Here is a 14,521-nt window from a genome sequence, read left to right on the forward strand (position 1 = left end):
CTGTGGTAGACTGACTACATCAGTGGACAAGAGAAGAACTATAGATGTCATCTATCTGGATTTCTATCAGGTCTTCTGTATGGTCTTCCACAACACCCTTCTCTTCAGATTGGAAAGATGGATTTGATGGGTGGACTGATCAGTAGATGAAGAAATTGGTTGGATGGTGGTATCCAGAGGGTAGCAGTCAATGTCTGGATGGAGATCAGTGACTAGTGGTATGCCTCAGGGGCCTGTACTGGGACCAGTACTTTTTAATATCTTCATCACTCACATAGTGGGGTCAAGTGCACTCTCAGCAAGCTTGCAGATGACACAAAGCTGTGTGGTGTGGTCAACATGCCTGAGGGATAAGATGCCATACAGAGGGACCTAGACAAACTTGAGAAGTGGGCCCATGTGTACTTTATGCACATGGTCCTGCATGCATGTTGGGGCAACCCCCAGTTCCAATACAGGCTGGGGACTGAAGAGATTAAGAGCAGCCCTGAGGAGAAGGACTGGGGCTACTGGTGGATAAGCCAGCAATGTGCACTCACAGCCCAGAAAACCAACCATATCCTGGGCTGAATCAAAAGCAGCATGGCCAACAGGTTGAGAGAGGTGATTCTGCCCCTTTGCTCCACTCTGATGAAACACTACTTGGAGCAGTCCATCCAGCTCTGGAGCCTTCAGCACATGAAAGACATGGATCTGTTGAAGCAAGACCAGAGGCTGGCAACAAAAATGATCAGAGTACTGGAACACCTCTCCTATGAGGACAGACTGAGAGATTTGCAGTTGCAGCTTGGAGAAGAGAAAGGTCTGGGGAGACCTTATTGCAGGCTTGCAGTACTTCAAGGAGGCTTATAAGAAAGATGGGGATAAACTTCTTAGCAAGCCCTGTTGCGATAGGAAAAAGGGTAATGGGTTTAAACTAAAAGAGGGTAGGTTTAGACTAGATATAAAGAATAATTTCTTTTACAGTAAGGATGGTGAAACACTGGCAGAGGTTTCCCAGAGAGGTGGTAGATGCCCCATCCCTGGAAACATTTAAGGTCAGGTTAGATGGGGCTCTGAGCAACCTGATCTACTTGAAGATGTCCCTGTTTATTGCAGGGGATTTGGACTAGATGACCTTTAAAGAACCCTTCTAACCCAAACTATTTTACAATTCTATTTCATGATTTACTTAAAAACTAATACAAAGGTTATCCTTTAAAATGCATACATTTTCTGTACTACATAATGCAACAGTTTCTTCTCCATGACCAACAGACATGAATCACCCTGCTAATTCTTGTCCACTGGTAAAATTTAGTCGTGTATGTCTGGATAGCAAAAGCACTTTTTGTTATGTTATGGAAATCATAATAAAAAATAAATGTTTGTACCCATGATGAAAAATATAAAATTGTTTTAAAGTAAACCGGTGTTTCCCTGCATGCTTCAATATTGTTATAAAAGGAAGAAAAAATATTGCATAGAAGTATCTTATGATCATTCCTCATAATGTGGAAAACAAAAGGGAAACATTCTTTTTCAGTACAACTGAAGGATACAGTGCTAAAACTGTCAGCTAATAAGCCAGACAATTGTTGCCTTCATTGCAGACAGTGTCAGATTCACAGAACAACTAGAAAGTTGTATGCTAGAATAATAAATGTCATCCTAAGCTGTATCACTATCCAGTCATTAACCACACGAAAGCAATTTCCAATACTGACCAACATTAGGACCTAAAGACCCAGTGTAAAAATCCCAACTACTAAATTTATCAGTTTAAACAGTTAACAGACACAGGGGAAGAAAAATAAGTTAAAACAGAAATAGAGTTCCAAACTGATGCAGACATTCGCAAAGGAAAACTATTTTCAGAACCTGCAAGCAGAAAATTCTCTGTTCAAGGACTGACACAATAACACCTTTCTTTGGGAGAAAAAAATAATAAATAGACATAGGCTTTAGCATATTTAACAGCCATCTAATTTCACATAATCACATCATTTAAAATATCACTACAAGCAAAGAAGCATTAAAATACATGCAAATTCTCTTTATTAATTCTCCTTTCTAAAATATCTGTTCTGGTCTCTACCCTCCTCCCCCTTCTTTCTTCACCCTAGCAATGATTTCTGCCTCTCACAGACTTGATTGCTCTGATGACCTCAATCAAAAGGCAATTATCCAGTGAGGATGGAAGGTAATTATTCCCATCAAGGAGAGATTGAATGCACCTGAATAGACAGCTGCAGTTCTTCCAGGGATTACATTATTACTGTAGAAATTGCCTCCATTAATTTGTGATGCATGTCAAATTTATGAAAAAAAAAAGGTTGATTTGTTTGCAGGACAACTACTTTTCCCATTTTACTCAACACTCACTCACTTTAAGGCAAGAGCACAGTCAATTGTAAGTTACTTTAGTGTATGTGACAACTGGCAGCATGCAACCATCTGCTCAGGATTGAATGTGACATAAAATCAGGAAAGGGAATTGAAGCTCCAGATAGATATATGTTATATAATTCACAGTCAGAGCCAAAAGCATGGATACTTCAGTCCAAGCTTGCCAAAATCCTGCTGTAGGAACGAAAGTATAGGGACAATAAACACTAATAAAAGAAAAATGGTAAGGCTTAGCAAGAGAATAAGTTTACTCAACCTATTCACTTTCAACCCTAGACAGGGAAATGTTTAATTCTAGAGGAGAAAGAATATAAAATCTGTAAACTATTATCAAGGACCTATACTTCAATATTCACAACAATATCCTATTTTTACAAAAGGCTGACAACATACCTGCTTTCAGACTGCTGAAGAGTTGCAAGTCCTCAGACTTGTAAGTTATGTCTTAAATGCTGAGCCTTTTCTGGGAATTCTGTGTAAGGTTTCTAAACACTGTATTCAGTCCACATGCTAAAACTCTGACTTCCTTAGGCAGTGTTATATGATTAAGAAATGAGGCTTCTAACATAAAAATTAAAATTTCAGTAGATTTGGATATACCTTTATAAGTAATCTTGAAGTGATCAGATGCTTCACAACCACAGTGGGTAAAACTGGTCCCCCTTAAGGCCAGCGTTTGCCCTGAATTAAAATGGGATCGTTTCCCTTAGCAATGCTTACCTCCTGAAAGGCGTAAAGTACAGAAGACTGAATCAGAATGCATTTTATTCACTTACTGCTGAACTATATGGAATTTTAATGGACAATCAGCCAATAACCATGTTGTTACATTTTATTAGTAGTTATTTTTCTGCATAGGCTACATCTGTAAATCCTGCCTTTTAATGCAGGTAAAAAAATGTAAAAATATTCCAGTGCTAACAAATTGTCATAAACCTCAGTAGTAAGGTCATACAAAGTAGTTTTAATTAGGTATGTACATGGCGTATTTAATTTAGGAATAGGGATTTTCCCATTGTAATCTTACATCCCTTCATTCTCTGAAGTATCATATCTAGTCCCATTGATTTACTAATCTTAAATTTATAATATTTTTCTATAATCTGCTTCTAAAGTGGAGACACTAAAGCCTCCAAAACCATTTGCATTGTTCTTATTTCAAAAATTTATCATACAACACTCTCTTTTAACATATAGTCCATAAGAACCAAATACTTTTCTCAGTGTCTTCAACTTTTCACCATCATTTCCATCTTCTCTCTTTTGTTCACTGAAATATGAGAGAAGGGAGAGGAGAAGGGAGTAAAAGGGGAGAGGGGCAGCAAAAAATGCTGAGAACAGAAGGGAGCAAGCATTTGCCCTGCCTATTTCAAAATTCTTTTTTTGACAGCTGAATTTCCAGCCTCTAAATGATGGCTGTGCAGCTTGACTGGCTTTCCTTTTGCAACACATGTTTTTCTGCATTCATTTTTTGTTCTTTATATGTTACAGAAACTTAAAAGCATAATCAAAGTTCACATCCTTAAGTCTATTTTACCATTGACTAAACATACAAGTCCTGGTTTTTCTTTACTTTTTTATCACTACTTAGAGCTGTGTGGTGTTCTCTGTTTTGAAATTCTCAATGATCAATGTCAGTTCATACCTAAAATAACTTTTCTTTTCCCATGAATAGAATAGCAGAGGTGTACTGTAGAGTTTGGAATCTCTACTGAACAGTGCTTTATTAAGCTTGTGTGCGTTAGATATGGATAAAAGAAAACAAAAAAGTTGTATTTTTCTTCCTGAAGAACTTGACATTTGTATGACTTCTATTCAAATTATCTTTAGATTCATAATTATTGTGGTTAAACCTAGCTTTGCAAGTTACTAAATAATCTTCAGCCCAGACATTTTTAAAATATTGTCGGTTTCTGATTTCATTGTGGTCAAACTGCTTCTAGATATTGTGATACACTATGTAAAGGTCCTAAGAATTCAGGCATGTTGTCTTGTATCTTAACCAGATGCCAGACAGCCTTCTGGTAGACACTGTTCTATTTGGTCTTGACCCATGTAACACAAGCTCCTCACCAGGGTCATGCAATTTTTGTGCACAAAAACTTCCCAGTCCCTTTTGGGTATTTCAGAGAACATGGTGGAACTGGGCACTTAAAGAGGCCAAGTGGCCAGGTTTCTGGATTTGCCTTGCTTTTCAGTGAGGAACATGTTATTGGTGAGTTATCTTAAGATCATTCTTAAGCTAGGTTAAATAAAAAGTTAAAGAAAAAAGAAGTTATTCAAAACATCTAAAATAGCTGACACAGTTACACAAAAAAAGAGGAAACCAACATTTAATCTACTTGTATCACGATTAAATAAAAAATCCCTTTATCTAGTAGGTGTGATGTGGACTTCTCCAGCATCTGTGGATTTTATTTTTTCCCCATGCATTGTACCTCAGGTTTTATCCCTGAAAGAAAATCTTGTCTTGGTAAGACAGGCTTGGTTTTAGAATTAATTTCTATTTTGGAGCCCTCCAGTGGGTCTAGCAAGATTTAATCTGTTTTTCTAAAATTATTTTACTTCTTTCTCATTCCGGTGATAGTCTGACCATCCATCTGATTCAAAATAAGCTTTCTTTCACTTCCTTAGAAATGCAGATTTCATCTTAGACCAGATCGGTTCTTATACCTGACAGGCAAATTACCCATTCCTTGTCTCAGTGAAGGTATAAACTCCCCCTATCTCTCTCTCTTTGGGTGACTCTGGGTGACTTTTCACATTACACAAATTGCAGCAGAACTCAGCCCCTTGGCTGATAGCAGCAGTACAACTGTTTCTTCCCTCTCCCTTCCTGACACCTTATCTAAGTAAAACCTAAGGTGACCCGAAGAGAAGCTTTTATTTTGGGTTGGGCAGAAATTTTCCAAATAATCTGCTGGTTGAACTTACTCACCTGTGAATAAATTATTATTAAATCTGATGAAAAGGAGACAACAATGTCTATTAGGGAGGGAGTGAAAAAAAGGGGTGGAACAACTCTTCATGGCTATCAGTTGGACTATGTACAGTAATTACACCCATAGCACAAACGCTGTTGTGCCAGGTACCTTCTCTGTGGAATCTTGCATGTCTACATTGATGAATATAGTGGAAACAAATACCTAAGTGGGATATATGGTTCATTACTGATTCTTCACAAAGACACTGACATGAGTGTAATTAGCCTTTCTGGCATGACAATGAGCCTGGGAATGTCAAACCCCAGCCCTAGCATCCCTCCTAGGAGGATTGTGTAACACATAGCTTTTTTATTCAAATCTCTTCTAAGCTCTTGCAGTTTGCTACGGAGGATCTGCTCTTTCCTTATCACCCTTAAGTACTGAGGCAAGCTAGTTTGCAATCAGTAGAGTAATAGGAATAGCTGCTGCAGCAAATAACCCCTTTGAGAAATAGTGCAGTAAGAGGTTATCAATTTGGAGCAAACAGACAAATTGTGCCCTGGGCCTCAATGTATCTGCTACTGCAACCAGTACTGCATTGATTCACAAAGTTGAATATTCAGTTTGTTGCTGCAGAAGAGTAATCAAGGTGTCTTGGGTAATTTAAGCAACTGAATTAGTCATGGTCATCCTCTACTAATTACGGTTATGGATGAACTGCTTTTGATTTGCCAATAAGTTTATTAATAAGTCCAGAGCACAGCAACCTCCATGCAGAGACTAGCTTAAGGGTAAGTCAGAATAAGGTGACTTACAGGAAAGACTACATTACTTGGTAGTACCAAACATATCAGTTTTATATTGCCAAGAACTGCTGATAAGAAAATTTTATGGCGTGCTGTGATATACAGCTTTAAATTATGGAGTTACCACTCACACTGTATATGTCTTACAAGAGATTTATCTGGATCTTTAAAGGTTTAAACAATTAAATATTGCTTTAAACTTCTATACAAAATATAGAATACTTTAAAAGTTATACATCTGGAAATTATAAAAGCTCATAAATCATTTAAAATGAGAACATGTTAATATAAAAAGAAGCAAAAATTAATAATAAATAATGTTTTGAACAGAGAAAGCCCAAGTTACCATTTTAAGGGTCCTAATTTCATTTCCAATCAGTACTAACTAAGCAGAGATAAATGGAAAGGAAAAAAAGAGGTAAACATGACAGCAGGTCAGCTCTGTTGAATTTGTAGAAGTTAATAAGAGATACGTGAACTTTCTACCGTGCTTTGTATAGTAACATATATGTTCTATTGAGACTGTAATGTGAGACTGTTAAAATACATGCTGCTGCTCCATATTAATTGCTTTTCTAATAATAAATAGTGATGAATGACTGCAAATATCTGTTGCAGAAGTGGATGAGGGATGGATATAATGAACACACCAAGGGGGTATATTTTAAAGCCAGTATGTGATTGTAGTATGCACAAAACCAATTATATAAGTAATGCCCACATCACTCATGCTCTGTTTTGCAGATCAGCACACATTTTAAAGTTCCCAGTAATGAGAACTTTCCCGATTGTTACCCAGGGAGGGGATTTCAAGCAGCCCTTTCTGAAAAAAACAAAAGACCAACCAACATATTTTTATAGCTTTATTTCATACATTAAACCTGATAGCCTTTAAGAAATTATGGAGGACTAGAGTACAAAAAAGCACATTTCTTAGAAATATACTAATTCCTTGCTAGGGAGACCATCTGTAGCAGGAGACTAATGTTCAAGTTCAATCTTTCTCAGCTTAAATCTGAAGAGGTGAGTGCTTCAATGGGAGTAGGAAATCAACTTGACTACCAGATGTAACTCACTGGTTTATAGTGATTTTGGTTTACACTAATCTGTTTTCCTTTGCTCTGAAGCCAGCTAAGCAAGCTAGCGAAGCCTGGATTTAGGTGCAGAGCAGCCCACAAGCCACCTGACCATGGCCTGGCAAGCTCCTCTCTCACTTATCTTTTTTATCTACATGGCCATCTGCCCATCTCCAAATACCTGCTCTTGCGATCCAGTATGCAAAGTGAACATTTTACCAAACAGTGTTAAAAAAAAAGATGTAGCTTCAGAGTTGTGTAGTAATTAAAAAAAAAAGAGTATTTCATGCACATTATGTATTCAGAATGACTTACAGAGTTTGTGCCCTCTCCAGTTGCATTAATTCTGGTATTGATGTGACTCTGCAAACTCATTCCTTGTGCTAACCTCAGAGAAAACTAAGCTAGGAGTGAGCAGTTTTCTGCAAGGTTAGTGTGCTAAAATGCCTCAGGAAAAGGGCTAAGGACTTGAGAGGGAGGGGCAGGACGGCATACAAGCAGGGAAAGCAGGGGGATGGCAGATAGCTCAAAAATGAACGTAGGTTTCAGAGGAGCCCCAGGCTCCAGTGCCACATTTCTGCAGAGGAGAGGGCAGAGGCAGGACAAAAAGCATTTTACTTTTCTATGGCTGCGTTGAAAATGAACTTGAGACTTAGATGGCTAAAAAGATTTAATGGCTAATGAATGGATATGTCTCATGACTGCTAATATTTTTCAGGGTTTCCTCTCCCTCTTATAACACCCAAATGTGCTTTCCAGTATCCATCTGCTGGATCTTGTCTCTAGCAACTAGAAAGTATAAATATGCGGTGATCCCAAAACTACTCACTGCCACATAACCTTAATGTAGCAACAGCAGTCACAAAAAGTATGGATATAGGGTATGTTAGATGACAATGGCAGAGGCAGCTGGGTTGCTGTATTAGAAAACTCATCATGTCCTAAACACAGGGTGGCCCACACTGAGGGATGTTCAGCCTCAGAAAATGCAGCATCACGGCATGATAATTCTCATGTTTTACAACAAAATAAAGAAAAAAATGTATAATGCCTCTAAGACAGATGCATGGATGCCACCTCCCATCATAAAGATTTGCCCACATCTTTTATTTTTTATTTCTTCATGGAGAAGTCAGTAGAAATCAAGGATAAGTGGAACTGCCATACCAAAAATCCAATCCATCACTGTGTATGTTTTGAGATTCCAAAGTACACTTTCTCTTAAATCATTAATTGATTTCTGTGGACAGATACCATTATTTAGGGAAAACGGAAGTCCTACAAATACTGTGATGACTCAACTTTTTTTCTCATGAAAACATTTTAAAAACGAACAAAAAATCCAGATAATATTGGATCTACATACATTAAAGTTCATTCAGAATAAACATCATAACTTCTCTCCCCAAGTACCTACTTGATGTGATAAATGAACTAAATATTACACCAGACAGCATTAAAAAAACACTGAAGTAACTGCCCAATTCTATGCAAAAAAAATTTGCTTATTTCAAACCCACTTCATGTATACCAAGTGGTTAAAAGAATATCAGCTGTAGCCACAACAACACAGAAAAAAAGCACAAATATTTTCTGGATCAAATGCAATTATAAAAAAATAATTAAATAGCACTATCCAAAAGAGTAATTATGGACAGCACATTTAAATATTCTTTAAAAACACCCCGGAATATTAAATCTCTATAAAATTAATTTTCTTCTACAATAATAAAATTGAATAAAGCCTGTTTATCTACAGCTCTTTGACCTCACACCCATGCATCCACAAATACAGTACCATCAATTTCTTGCAGCGTCCCTACTGTATCGGTGTAGGGTAAGAGGAAGCATTTTCTGTGCTCAGTCTATCAATGTACATAGTGATTTGCTCATTGGTTGTATTGAACAGAATGTAGAAAATCCACATTCCACCTAATTTTTTCCCAGTAAAGCATTTGGTCAGCCAGCCTCACCTCCATCGCTGGAAAGGAGATGGAATAGCTCATCCTGCAGGTCATCTCTAAGCATGTGGAGGAAAAGAAGGTCATCAGGAGTAGTCACCATGGATTCACCAAGGGGAAATCATGCCTGACCAACCTGACAGCCTTCTGTGATGGGATGATGGCTGGGCAGATGAGGGGAGAGCAGTGGATGTTATCTATCTCGACCTCAGCCAGGCTTCTGACACAGTCTCCCATAAGATCCTACTAGGCAGGCTCAGGCAGTGTGGGTTAGGTGAGTGGGCAGTGAGGTGGACTGAGAAGTGGCTGAATGGCAGAGCTCAGAGAGCTGTGACCAAAAATGCAGAGTCTGGTTAAAGGGGTGTAGCCAGCGCAGTTCCCCAGGGGTCAGTGCTGGGTCCAGTCCTGTTCAATATAGTCATCAATGACCTAGATGAAGGGCCAGAGTGTGCCCTCAGCAAGGTTGCTGATGATACAGAACTGGGAGCAGTGGCTGATGCACCAGAAGGCTGTGCTGCCATTCAGTGAGACCAGGACAGGTTGAAGAGCTGGGCAGAGAGGAAACTCATGAAGTTCAACAAAGGCAAGTGTACAAAACATCCACATACACCAGTACATGCAAGGGGTTGACCAGCAGATACGCAGCTCTGTGGAGAAGGACCTGGGAATGCTGGTGGGCAGCAAGTTGCCCATGGGCCAGCAGTGTGCCTGTGTGGCCAAGAAGGCAAATGGGATCCTGGGGGGCATTAGCAGGAGTGTGGCCAGCAGGTCAAGGGAGGTGATCCTCCCCTCTTCTCTGCCCTGGTGAGGCTGGATCTGGAGTGCTGTGTCCAGTTCTGGGCTCTCCAGTTCCAGAGAGACAGGGAACTACTGGAGAGGGTCCAGCAGAGGCTACAGAGATGATGAAGGGACTGGAGCATCTCCCTTTTGAGGAAAGGCTGAGAGAGCTGGGGCCTGGTTAGCCTGGGGAAGGGAAGACTGAGAGGGGATTTTATCAATGTCTAGAAATATCTTAAGGGTGAGTGCCAGGAGGATGTGGCCAGGCTCTTTTCAGTGATGCCCAGTGAAAGGACAAGGGGCAATGGGCACAAACTGCAACACAGGAGGTTCCACCTGAATATGACAAAAAGGTTTTACTTTGAGAGTGACAGAGCCCTGGCACAGGCTGCCCAGGGAGGTTGTGCAGTTTCCTCCTCTGGAAACATTCAAAACCTGCCTGGATATGATCCTGTCCAACCTGCTGTAGGTGAACCTTCTTTATCAGGGGGTTGGACTAGATGATCTCCAGAGGTGCCTTCCAACCCTGACCATTCTGTGATTCTGTGATTTGGAGTCTTTTTTGATGCTTAGATTTTTCATTAAGTTTTGATGAACATCAATGTTGAGTAATTTTTCATATTTCTGTGGAGTTAGCTAATGAGTTCTGCTTTTACAGGGATGGAGGAAAATGAATGTCCTTGCCGATAAATGACAAAATTGTTTAAACTTTTTCTACTGTTCAAACTGTCTAAATAATGCTATCAAGACTCCACATTCATTTTTCCTTTCTACGTATTATCATATGTATTCTACATTACTGTCACACCTTACCACCTATAATGAAGTTTGTTTGTAGTTCCCATCCTTCAGTTACACTTGAGAAGAGAAACAGGAGACTACTTTTCTTCCCATCAGAGAGAAAACAAAGAGGTGAAAACAAATGCTCTCCATCTGCACTAAATCTGCTTATCATAAGCAGGAACAAAGATAACAAAGAAAAGAAAGGACCCTGTTAAGTGAATCATTTAAGTGAGATATATATTCAGAGAAGTCAAATGGAAGGACTTCAAGACCCAAAAGATTTCTCCTGGCTTGGTCAGACAGAGTAAGGTCCAGCAGTATGCTTCCACTGGACAGACCACTTTTATACCCCTCCTCTCTATTTCCCTAAATTTGTTCCTTCCCATTCACTTTGATCCACTCCTTTCCCCACTTATAGCCCTTCCCTTACACATCATACAGGTTTCATTATTTCTACAATCCCCTTAAAATCTCCTATAACAAGGTTTATACAATCCTACAAACCTCTCAAATATCCCATAGTATGTTTGCTCCAACCCATGAGACCCATGACAATCTTGTCTGCTTCCTTTTATCAGTTATGAAGCTCTGGCTGAAGCACCCCGAGGCTGTGCTCCACAGATCCCTTCAGCGTCCTGCAAGCTCTTGGCTTTTGGTATCTAGATGTTTGTTATTTCTCCTCATTCTTAGTGTCGTTTTTTATGTTGATTTGCCATTAATCAGATTACCATCACAATCCAGATGTCCTTACACTTCAGGTGTCTACATACATTTTACCATTCATATATTCTTGTGGTATAATTTTTTTCAAAAAGAGAAATACCTTAATCATGGGATTATGACAACTGCCATTTAGTAGCTTGAAGAAAACAGAAGTTTGATGGTGCAGGATTGTAGCCTTATTTTCTCAATTAATTTCAAATTTACAGTGAGCTATCCTTCAAAATCACTGTATATATATTGAAACATTGGGGAAATACACTCTCTTTTTGACATTTCTTGTCAATGAAAATGTTTTGTCACTGATACACAGAGTCTTTTGTTCATCACACCAATTAATATTATCAATCTTTCCCTGCTGTCACCTCTCTATTATTGTATTGGTTTATTAACTCTAAAGAAAAAAATAGTATCTTTTTTTTCTTTCAGCTGTGAAGTACATGGTATAGTGGAGTCCTGGTCCACAGCTGCTACTTCCTCACCAACAGACGTAACAAAAAAAGCCCCCAGTATTAAAAAGCACACCTATGGAGAACAGCTGAACTTCCCTCTGCACCCTTGGCCTTTCACTGATGATGTCTCTCTCTAGTAATCTGCTGCCCTAATTCATTGCATCATTCCACTTTTCTGTATTAAGGCTCCTCAAAGTAGAGCCCCTACCTTTCTCTGTCTGGTGTAGGAGGGTTAACCTCCACTAGGTCACTATGAAGCAAATAATAAAACCAAATAATTATGAAAATGTCACTTTCCTTTTTCTGACAAGACCATATGTCACATCTTAGAAAAATGTCAGGGTTTCCACAGGCCACCACTTTATTATTGATGTTGTTTATATTGCACAATAAAGCACATAAATTCAGACTCTAATGATTTTACATTTGCTAGCAGAATGCAAAAAATGTTATCCCTAATGATGATGTAAAAATAAAAAGAAGTCGGTTTTAAACATGACACAGAACTCTGATTTTCTATGTAAAGATATTTCATCATCAGTACAAAAAGTTCATAGTATAATAATAATAATAATAATAATAAAACCTCAAACAAACAAACAACCAGAAGCAGAATACTTGATTCCAAGTTCTATAAGGCATACTCCTTGCTTCTCTTATTTACATTAATGTTCAGACATTCTGAACAAGCAAAGCCTGAGGAGTAAGGATGTCTCCAGCTTTTTTAGTGACATGCCCTCAAGGAGTTATGTATTATCATTCCTCACTAGACAAAATATTTGGAGGTTTTCAAGGACAGCTCTAAAGAGAGCTTGTTGCAATATTCTAGCCTAAAGGCACAGAGCACTATGGGCAGGTTTGTGTCCATTACCATCTTTGAATATTTCAGAAATTAAAATGGCTATATAAATGTGATGTCTGAACTATTTCACTGTAAGACATTACTACTCTATGCTTTGATGTTACTGAATTTTACCAGAGACATCATCTCTGAGTGAAACTAGGGGAAATTTGCCTGTATTCTTAAATAGAATTTGGTATAGAGAGACTATCTTAAGTTTCTTTAGCAACTGTAGAAGTGGGAAAGAGGAAAGGCAATCAAAAGCAAGAGGGAAAATGGGAAGAACAATAGACAAAGAAACCTAGTTGATGCTATTAAAAGGCATACATAATTCTGAAAAGGAAACTTATTCAGAAGGTGCCATAATCTGCAGGATGTCCTTTCTGAAGTCGTTTTGGGGGTTTTGTTTATTCTAGGGCACTAGATTACAAATTCAGTGAAAGGAGTTTACAGAAAGTTAGGTATCACCGATTATTTATACAATCAGATGTATTTTCATAATTTAATTACAATAAAACCTTTTTTTTCTTTCTTATTTTCTTTACATTTCTTTAAATACTTTAGATCTTTGGGTGTTCATAGATGGGGGATGTTCATTCTGGAGAATGTGATGCCTAAAAACTAAACCCTTTTAAAAATATTTTTCTTTCAGCATTTATGAGAATTTTGAGGAAAACAAACAAAAAAGTAAGCAAGCAAACAAATAAAAGCTCTCTGTTCCCAGGTCCAGATGAATATGTCCACATTAAAGAAATTCAAATAAAATCAAGTAAAATACCAATTCACAACAAAATCAATGTCACCTCAAAATATTATTTGTTATTTACTTGGGTTTTAAAGAACTAAAAAATAGAATCAAAGTAAGTAAATTAAAATTAATGAAATACTATAGGAATTAATGAGGTGTTACAAATTGGAAAATGAATAAAAAATTTTCTTAAAGTATTGAAAATGAGATTTTATCTAATTTTAACCATTTTCAGCTTTTTTTGGTAGATCTTTATTGACACCATTACTTTCTAATAAAGTAAAAAATAATCCTGAATGTTCCACTTACTTAGACATTATGCTACATACACAATTATGCAGTTCAAATTATTAATCTAAATCATACTATTTCAGTTATCCTTTCTGTCAGCATAGCAGCCTGCTTAGATGAAAGTGATGCAAACACCTGTTTGCATCATCTAATTATTATCAGATTGTGTTCAAATGTTATACCTATAGAATCTCTCAGTAATATATTTGTTAATCGGAATTCTGACATGCACAGCTTAAGAAACAGGTTTAGGAAAATACTGTGAAGTAGAACAATAAAAAAAGATAAACAACCAAACTCATCAATGATAGATTTCAGACACATGCTGAAAGGTGTGTGAGAGAAAGTTATTTCTAGGTAGCTTACTGCAAGGAAAACATAACTCAAAAATAGTTGTAACAGAATTTATTTTCCCATTTCTTCATTTTATAGTGCATTGAGAATTAACACATATGATTGTGAATACTTTCAGCCATTTATTCTACATACAAAATCTTCTGTCTTCCATTACACATTGTAAAGCCACAATTACAAGTAAAGACATGCAGGAGAATAACCAGCTTAGCTTTTTGAGGACTTTGAGGAATATGTTTCTTTTTTTTCTCCCTAAATACTTTGCAAATTCAGACAATGTTGAGATACTGTAAAAAATCAATGTAACAGAGTGTCTTTGTGTGAACTCCATCTGGTAGTGGAAAAAACAACTCTCAATAAGATACTGATTGCAAAAGAGTCACTTGGTAATCTTACAGCT

General features: G+C 37.7%; 1 protein-coding gene across 5 annotated transcripts in view; it reads right to left on the bottom strand.

Annotated features, from left to right (window-relative positions):
• CNTN5 (contactin 5) overlaps positions 1-14,521 on the bottom strand; it is a 674,696-nt gene that overhangs the window by 427,347 nt on the left and 232,828 nt on the right. The gene's annotated exons all lie outside the window — the stretch shown is intronic.

This window comes from Falco naumanni, chromosome 2, assembly GCF_017639655.2.
Source record: "Falco naumanni isolate bFalNau1 chromosome 2, bFalNau1.pat, whole genome shotgun sequence".
Classification (NCBI taxonomy): Eukaryota; Metazoa; Chordata; class Aves; order Falconiformes; family Falconidae; genus Falco; species Falco naumanni.